General features: G+C 48.4%; 1 long non-coding RNA gene across 2 annotated transcripts; it reads right to left on the bottom strand.

Annotated features, from left to right (window-relative positions):
- Positions 1-1,038: 1,038 nt before the first annotated feature.
- LOC112821484 (uncharacterized) lies at positions 1,039-5,033 on the bottom strand. Of its 2 annotated transcripts, none has more exons than XR_003207467.2 (4): positions 4,995-5,033; positions 3,063-3,230; positions 1,790-1,921; positions 1,039-1,353 (listed from the first exon to the last, which is right to left on the bottom strand). It is a non-coding gene; the product is annotated as an uncharacterized lncRNA (long non-coding RNA). The 2 variants fall into 2 exon arrangements; XR_012379591.1 differs by having other exon boundaries at positions 4,930-5,017.
- Between the last annotated feature and the right edge of the window lie 4,473 nt (positions 5,034-9,506).

The raw sequence follows: 9,506 nt of genomic DNA, 5'->3' as shown, positions 1-9,506 counted from the left end.
CTATTATCCATCTCTCCATCCGTCCATTATTTACTCATCCATCCACTCATCCATCCACTTGTTCCCTTCCCCTCTCTGCCTACCTCCTCACGTCGTCTAGCATAAGCTCCCTCACTAGGCTTGAGACTGTGCTCTCTGCTGTATTCCTGGTTTCTAGCATTGTTCTGGACACATAGTGGGCCCTCAATAAATATTTTTGAACATATTCTCCCACAGAGCACTCATCTAGCCATTTACCCTTGCACAGGATGCTTCTGCAATACTGAGTCCATTTGTCCCTGCTCAGCTCCAGAGCCACACCTGGTTATTTGGAGAGTCCAGAATGTCCCCTCACCATTCCAACAGAGCCTCCCAGCGTCCCTTTCCCCACTAGTTTAGCCAAGTGGCTTGACATGCAAGAAAGGAGACTGGGTGCTGGTTCCAGATCTGCAAACGCAAGGTGTATGGCTTTGGGCACTGTCATTCTCTGTGTTTCCTTGGCAGAGAGATGGCAAGTGTGGATAAGGGGAGCTTTGAGATTCTTTACACTCTGATGGGCTGTGACTCTCTAACCTTAACGTGTCCCACTGTCGGGCAAGTGAAACCATGTTAACAACTGCTTGAATTCAATCAAAAGGGAAGTTTCCCCAGAGTTAGTGCTTTAAGTACGTTTCTCAGCAACACAGAGCTCTCCTGGCTGAGCAGCTAACCATTCCTCAGCCCCAGGAAGCGATTTTCTTCTGATAGTCCCATCAGGAACGCATTACCCACCTCGTAATTGGGAGGATCCAGGAGTGCCCAGAAAGGGACTTAATTGCTCTGAGATTGTGTTACTTTCCTGATTAAGTCACTTAATAAATGACCACATCAAGTAGCCTGAAGGAAGGCATTTCCTGAGAGGACCTAAATCACTTTTAATTTTCAGGGCTGTGTGTTTTCCTTTCGCAGCCTGGAGCTGCTGTGCCCAGCCTGCCATCTGAGAAACATTTCTTCAAGGTGTCAAAAGGACGTGTCATGCATTTGGAATGAGGGCTAAATTAAAAGGCCACACAACACATAGTCAGAGAAATAGTGAGATACTCCGGGCTGTTTCCAGTATAAACTACCCAGTTGGCAGTCTTTTCTTGAGGAGAAACAATGTGCAGTGGGACACTTGCCCAACATTTACCCCACACAAGCACAGACATGCACGCATGTACACACATGCACAAGCGCTCACACGTGCAGTCAGGAAGCGACATGTCAGGTCCCCTGAATTGGACATACCAATTAGCCACATGGGTTTTGGGGCTCCAGAAAGTGGGAAGATTGATGACAGGTAACTTGGTTCTTCTAGTTGTACTGAAAATGGCCCTGGGACCCTTGTCTCTTTGCCTTTTGAGAGAGAGAGAGAGAGAGAGGCTTGAGCTCTGTGATGGACTCACATAACATGTTCTATTTCTTAATTTGGTGCTGAGAGGTGAAATCAAGTGATTTCATCCAATTGCCTCCATTTCAAGATGAGGAAGGCAGTACCCAGAGAGGCCTGGGGACTTGCCCAAAGACACACAGCTAGAGAAAACTAGAGCCAGTCCAAGGACCCGGGTTTCTTGGTTCTTTGTGCCACAGAACCCTACCGTTCGAGGTTTGAGGGTATTGTTTACATCAGTGAGCAACCTCTGCTCTGCCCAGAAACTGGGCTGAATAGGCAACACGTCCTCCACCAGCTGGTGTCCCACCCCAGCCCCAGCCCCAGCCCCAGAGAAAGGACACTTGTAGCTAGTTCCCCTCACATGGCCCCCCATGAACTCTGCCCCCAGAATTCACACACCTTGTGTAGCCCCTCAGGTCCCGAACCTGGGCTGGCCTTTAAAGTAGCACCGTGTGACTTCTGAGACTCGTTCATAGACAGCCTTGCAGCTTCTGTCTGGACCTCTGGGAACACACAATCTGGAGAAAGCCCCTACGGTGTGAGAAGTCCGCCACCGTCAGACCGCCATGCTGTGAGGGAGCCTAGCCAGCACCACAGTGGGACTGTGCGGACACCATTCCCCCAGCTCTTCCCAACATCTGAGCCCAGGCACCAGGCACATGGATGAAGGAGTGCTTTTGGACGGATGCCCAGGCTGGTCGAGGCTTGCCACCATCGGAAGCCTACCGCATGAGGGACCGCAAGGGAGCACTGTCCAGCTAAGCCCAGTCAACCCACAGAAACCATGAGAAATGAGAATACATTGTTGTCTGAAGCCACTGCATTTTGGCGGTGGTTTGTGACCCAGCCGTAGATAACAGGGGTAGGCACAGACATGTCGTGGCTTCCTCCAGCTCTGCCCTGCTGCTGGTCAGGGCCGCCTTCACCCCTTCCCCTCTGTCCCCAGTCCTCCTCTCCCTCACGCTGAAGTTCTCCCACCTCAGATAAGCCACAAGGCAGATAATTGAGAGCAGACTGCCTTGGCTACTGATTTTACCCCAGGGAGAAAACAAGTGCTTGCTACCAGCTGAGAAGTCCCAGCTGCTCACAGCATGTTCCGAAGCTGTGGGCTCTGGAGGAGCTGTTGGCCTTGCTTCGACTTCATGCCATTAAGAGACCATTTCTAGTACCTGCCAGGAACCTTCCGATACTTTGCAGTTCCCATTTCTGCTCTTTATCTAGCCTGGAGGGTGGTTTTGCTTTTCATTAAAAAAATGTCACCCTTTTTCCAATTAAGCTCTCACTGGGTGGGAGAGCCTGAGGCCAGCCCTTCCAAGACAAATGAGGTGAAAGGGCCAAACCCAGCTCCGTAACCAGCCCAGGAATGAGCAAACTTCCAGGAAGAGAGAAAACCACCAAGCCCTCCTGGGTCCTTTCCCAGCCTCAGTAACATGCTCTGTCAACCTTTTCCTGGCCCTGGGGAACTAAGGGGCCATCTGGGATAAATGGACCAGAAGTTGGCCTTCAGAAAGCCTGGCGGGGGAGAGGACAAGGCGGTTTTCCAGAAAACTAGACCCAAACAAAACACAGTTTCTGGGCACCCACCGCCACCAGGCGCTGGGTGGGACACTCTCTCCTTGGGTATTTGAGTGAAAACTCTCTGCGATCTGAGGGCTCCTGGCCTGGTATTTACCTCAGGCTGAACTCTGGAATGTGGTGATCACTCATTCTTCCCATGGAGATCCATCACTATCTCTCTGCGATACCATCCCCCAGAGAAACGGAGGCTCAGAGAGGCTGCTGGGCAGGAGAGCCTCAGAGTGCTGAGAAGTAACTTCTCCTGCTCCCATAAGCTGCAGGACTTAGCAAACAAAAAGACAGGATGCCCAGTGAAATTTGAATTTCGGATAAACAACAAATACTTTTCTGGTCCGAATACGTCATGCAATACTTGGGTTATACGTATGTTAAAAAAAATGATTCATTGTTTCCTGGAAATTCCAAATTTAACGGAGTGTTCTGTCTTTTGTCTGGGAATCAATCTATAGGGCTTTGGGTAATTCCTCATTTGACTAAAGGAGTCTGCTGCAGGGGGAAAAATGGGGGTAAGTTACTGATTTAGGTTAGTCCATTTGTTTGATTATTTTCCAGGAAAACCCAGAAGGAAAGAGACTCTCCCAGCTCCCCAAGGAGCCAACAGTGAGAGTCAGGACTGAAATTCACCTGTGTCATGTCTCTGATCCAATGTTACCCTCTCAGTGAGACTGTCCCTGATCACCTTTTAAAAACTGCACACTCCCCATTCCTGGGGATCTTCCCTATTTTATTTTTCTCCATATTCTATACTTTATCTACTTTTTCTTTTATGGTCTCTCATTGCCCGCTAGAATGTAAGCTCCATGATGGCAGGCATCTTATTTGTTTTGTTCACATCTATAGCCGGAGCGCCCGATGCCTGGCACTTAGTTGGCCCTCAGTAACTTTTGTTGAATGGATGAACCAAAGAATCCGGGACTCACGGCTCTCAGTCAGAAGCTCTTCTCCCTATAGCCCTCGCTTTCCCAGTCACCTCTCTGTGGACCCCAGCCTCCTCGGAGCCAGGGAATTTATGCAACAGCTACCTTTGGGGGAACCACATGAGAAGGCATGTCGAGGGCGGGATCAGGGAGGGCAGCCCTCAGAGTTTTGCCCCTTAAATCCTCACCACTCCCACTGCCATCCTGCTGGGTGTCAGGCAGGGGAGTGAGGGTACAGACTCCCAGGAGGGGGAGAATGGTGTGATTAGTTTTCAGAGGGGGCTTTCTTTGCAACGATGAGAACTTAGTCGACCGTGCTGGCCTGACAACCTCCCAGGTGGAGGGCTGACCCCCACCCCGAGCGTCTTTGGCCAGACCCCCAGCCCCACCCTGCCATCTACCCCATGGGAACTCCCTGGGCGCTGAAACTCAATGAGAAATCAGAGAGAGATTTGCGGTCCTGTGGGGTGGCTGGGTCAGGGAAAGAAGCCCACCCCATTACCAGAGACCTGTCAAAGCCCCAGTCCCACGGGACAAATGTCTTCTTTTTAGAAAAGGAATGTCAAACACCTCTGCTGAGTCTTAGACTTTGTAAAAATAGTAAAATAGATTCTGAAGGAGATAAGAAAGAATAACAAAAGAATATATAACTGGGGAGCACAGGGGACCTTGGAGTTCCTCTAATCAGTCCCATTTCCAGATGAGGAAACGAAGGGCCTGGGAGGCTGGGATGGGCCAAGTTCATTTAGAGACTTGGGGGAGTCAAGGGGGCGAGGTGGGCCTGAGCTGGGGCCAGGTTCCCTCTCCCCTCTCTTGCCACCTACACACGTCGAGAAGTTGTTGTTGTTGGACAACTCTGAAAATGGGTCTCAAGGGGTCAGATCTATTGTTTGGGGAGTTCAACTGCCCGTGAGGGGCTTAGGGTCTGCAAAACGGGGTATCTCTAGGGTTGATGGTGAGGGTGTCTCAGACAGGAAATGAAAGCAGAGCCTTGTCCCAAAGACAGCTATGGGCTGAGGGATTTACTTGCTCTTTTGCCACTACCCTGGACAGGCCTTGGATGGATGGATGGATAAGACCCTTGACTTTCGGGAGACTCCTTCGCTTACCTTGATGGGGTGTGAGGCCTTGGCTGAGCTCCCAGCATGTGTGAGGGAGCGTGAGGCGGGGGAGCTGGTACCTCACCCCATCACAATGGGGGAGAGGTCACAGAGGGCCACCCAGAGGGACATCCACAGATGAGGCTGGAGGGCCGGAGAGGGGAAGGGCCTTGTCCAGGTTTCCCCAGCTAGAGATTCCTCAATGGACACAAAGCATCTCCCTTTTACTGAGTTCTGACTAAGGCCAGCCATAGTGCTGAGCACATTACATATATCAGTTCATGTACAATTCTAACAGCAGTGTGAGATTGATACAATTTATTTCCATGTAATAAATGAGGAAACAATGACTCAGAGACCTCAAATCTCTTGCCCAGAGTCACACAACTAGGAAGCAGCAGAGGAAGCATGAAAAATCTTTGCATGTTCAGCTTTTGTATACCTCTGGGGGCAGGCCAGAGAATGCCATGGTGTTTTTTTCTCAGCTGCTTAAGGACCCAGCTGTGCCTTTGTACCAGCTTTCCCAAATTCTAGCATCATTGGTTTAACATGAAAACACATGCCACCTCAGATTTGCAGCCAGGGGTCCTGATTTATTTTGTTAATGATTATATTTATCAGTAGCCGTATTAGCGTGTTCTCTGAGTGTCCAGATTACAAAGTTTATAAAGAATTGTTTCCTTAATTGAAACATGTCAGGAGATTGCAGGTGCGAGTCAGTTAATTATCTTTCCTTTCCAAATGGAAATTGACCTTAATTGTGAAATTTTGATCTACATATTTTATGCATTACACAAAACCCCCATTTTTTACATGAAGAGCTAGGAAGGCAGGTCTGTGGTTACATAATTGTTTTTAATGTAAGTGAATCAGTTAATTAATACTTGCAAAAAAAAAACCCCAAGGTTTTTCAGGAAACATACAATTACAATCAATTTAAGTGTACAGCTACATTAATATGGTGACAAGTCCAGTAATAAAACTTAAGTGATTGCAGGCAAGTGCCGAGCAGATGTGTGAATAAGCAGGCGGACTGTGGGTGAGTATCAGACCATGTCGGAAAGTGGAACAGTCGCTCCTGCACCCCTGCCTCCAGCCCCCAGTCTTAGTCCCCAGCGTCAGCCCCCCAGCCCTTGGCTTTCAGTTCCAGCCCCCAGCCCCCGGCCCCCAGCTCAGACTTCAGCCCCGGCCTCTTTTGCATGATTGTACAGCTGGATCCTGAAATAGGCCATAGCCAGATCTGCTTACTATATGTTGATCAATATACAACACACACATTTGGCAGTGATCTCCTTACTTTATTTATCTCCTAGCTATCAGCGAGAGTTATTTCTCAGCACAGAGAAAGTGGGCACCTCTCAAAGTGGTTAGAGTCCAGAATGGTCGGAGAGATCCAAGGAACCCACCGGAGCAGAGAAGACCGCTGGCCCCTCCCCGTCCTTCTTGGCCCTGCCATCACCTTCCCGAGATTCTCCATTACCGTATCGCCTATCAGGTGCCAGACAGGAGGATGACACCTCTTCAGGGAGCTGGGTGTGACTTTGACTCTGCTCTTTTGCTCGTCAGCTGCATGACCTTGGGCAAGCTCACTCACCCTTTCTGGGCCTTAGTTTTTCTATCTGTCCAATGGGGAATTGTGGCAGTTTTAAAACATGTTGCGAAAATTCTTTGATACTCCTGCCGTTGAGAAGTGGTGGGGGCGGGGGGTGTCTATGTCCCTTATCCTTGAATCTGGGCCAATCTTAGTGACTCACTTGTAACCAGTAGAGTGTAGTAGAAAGTGACCCTGCATGACCTTGGAGACTAGATCAGAAAGCCCAGTTCTTCTGGGACACTTGCCTATGGAGCCCTGGGCCACCATGTAAGAAGTTCAACTACCCTGAGGCTGCAATGGCGTGAGGAAGCCCAAGCCACATGGAGAGGGCACGTGTAGGTGCTCTGGCCGGAGGCCCCAGTTGACTCTCAGCGGCCGGCCAGCACCAACCGCCAGATGATTCTAGCCTCCAGCTGAGGCCCCAGACATCACATGGCCAAGTCAGGAGTATGTTATCTTCATTTCCTAATTTGCAGATATGTTGGGATGAGCAAATGAAATAATATACCAAAAAAACCCTTTTGAAAGGCTGTATAAAGAGAGCTATTGTTTTTCGTGGTTATTTTTATTACGGTGTTCAGTCCTATACTAAGTTATACAGAGAGAAAATAAGGTCTCTTCTCTCAAAGAGGCTATTCTAATGGGCAGAGAGAAGAACAAGAAACAGAAAAGAACAACAAATAATATAGATTAGGGCTAAATAGTAAGGTGTAAGGTACAGGCCAGGGGTGGTATGGCTGTTTATAGGAGGCAGGACAATGGTGGGGGTAAGGCGGAGAAGGGCCAAGACAGGCTTCTTGGAGGATGGGGGACTCACCTTGAAGGATGGGGAAGGTTTGGGTTGCTAGAGAGGAGGGAGGGAGGGTACGTTAGGCATGGGGAAGCCAACTGAGCAAAGGCATTGACAAGGTAGCCTTGTCAAGGGGAGGGAAAGACTGGAAGCAGAGGGAACCTACATCATAGGACTGGATGGGGTCAGACAGGTCTACTTCATGAGGGCCCGAAAGCCAGCCAGCACTCAGATTCTTGTGTTTGCTGAATCCCTCTATGTAGGAAGATTTCATGGTCCCTCTGGGTCACCTTTTCTGATATTGTCATTGACTTCCTTGGCTTACAATGACCCTCCTTCTGTAAGAACTTCCTATTCTACCCATTCCTGGAATCCTTTGTGTCTGCTCCTGCCCCTGACCCATTGGCCAAAGCTGATTGGTCTGGGATGTATGCATGACCAAGCTGGGATCTCTGATTCCTTTTTTTCTAAGAGTTTTGAAGCTCTGACCCACAGAAGATGAGAGTTGGCACCAAGTGCCTCGGACAGAAGGGCCCACCAATCCTGCTGCTCAGGCCCCCAGCTGCCCTGCTTCCTTCCTGCCTGGGGATGCAGCTCTCCATCGGATTCTGAGAGCCCTCTAGAGCCCTTCCAGTAAATGCTAAGCCCTCTCCCTACTCCTGTACTTATTTATTTACTTCTTTATTTAGCCAGCCACTGTTGGTGTCTGGCACCAGTGACCACAAGAAACTTAACCCATATGAACCACTGTTGAAGTGTGGATAGTGGTGAACAGGCCAAGGCCACCCCCACATCTTGTTTCGCCCCCTCACCAGCTGTGTGACTTTGGGCAGATCACCTTCTCTGAATCTTGGTTTCCTTATCAAAATGACACCAATAAGACCAAATGCTTAGGTTTCTTACGAGGATTTTAGGAGATGGTCTATGTATGGCATACATTCTGTTCTGGAGAAAAACAAAACTTGTTAGCTACTGTTATTACTATAATTTGAGCTTAAAGAGTTGGAAGCAGGCTGCCCAGAACTAGGAGCTCCCATCTACCATGCTTGGTGTAGCACATGGAAAACAAACACAGATGACAAAGGGGGTTACGCTGGTCTTTAAGTGGCTTTTTTTTTTTTTTAGGTTCATCTCATTCTTTTTTTTAAATTTTATTTTATTATGTTATGTTAGTCACCATACAATACATCATTAGTTTTTGATGTGGTGATCCACGATCCATTGTTTTCATATAACACCCAGTGCTCCATGCAGTACGTGCCCTCCTTAATACCCATCACCGGACTAACACATCCCCCCACCCCACTCCACTCTAAAACCCTCAGGTTGTTTCCCAGAGTCCGTAGTCTCTCATGGTTCATCTCTTCCTCCGATTCCCCTCCCCTTCATTTTTCCCTTCCTTCTCCTAATGTCCTCCATGCTGTTCCTTATGTTCCACAAATAAGTGAGACCATATGATCATTGACTTTCTCTGCTTGACTTATTTCACTTAGCATCATCTCCTCCAGTCCCATCCATGTTGATGTAAAAGTTGGGTAGTCATCCTTTCTGATGGCTGAGTAATACTCCATTGTATATATGGACCACATCTTCTTCATCCATTCGTCTGTTGAAGGGCATCTCGGCTCTTTCCACAGTTTGGCTATTGCGGACATTGCTGCTAGGAACGTTGGGGTGCATACGGCCCTTCTTTTCACTACATCTGTGTCTTTGGGGTAAATACCCAGGAGTGCAATTGCTGGGTCATAGGATAGCTCTATTTTTAAATTTTTGAGGCACCTCCGCACTGTTTTCCAAAGTGGCTGTACCAACTTGGATTCCCACCAACAGTGTAAGAGGGTTCCCCTTTCTCCACAACCTCTCCAACATTTGTTGTTTCTTGCCCTGTCCATTTTTGCCATTCTAACTGGTGTAAGGTGGTATCTCAATGTGGTTTTGATTTGAATTTCCCTGATGGCTAATGATGATGAACATTTTTTCATGTGTCTGTTAGCCATTTGTATGTCTTCTTCAGAGAAGTGTCTGTTCATGTCTTCTGCCCATTTTTTGACTGGATTATTTGTTTTTGGGGTGTTGAGTTTGAGCAGTTCTTTATAGATCTTGGATATCAGCCCTTTATCTGTAGTGTCATTTGCAA

Source organism: Callorhinus ursinus, unplaced genomic scaffold, assembly GCF_003265705.2.
Source record: "Callorhinus ursinus isolate GAN/ISIS: 27379988/994484 unplaced genomic scaffold, GSC_fseal_2.0 scaffold10, whole genome shotgun sequence".
Taxonomy (NCBI): domain Eukaryota; kingdom Metazoa; phylum Chordata; class Mammalia; order Carnivora; family Otariidae; genus Callorhinus; species Callorhinus ursinus.
The sequence above is the reverse complement of the archived record's forward strand: the minus strand, read 5'-3'. Positions and strand labels throughout refer to the sequence as shown.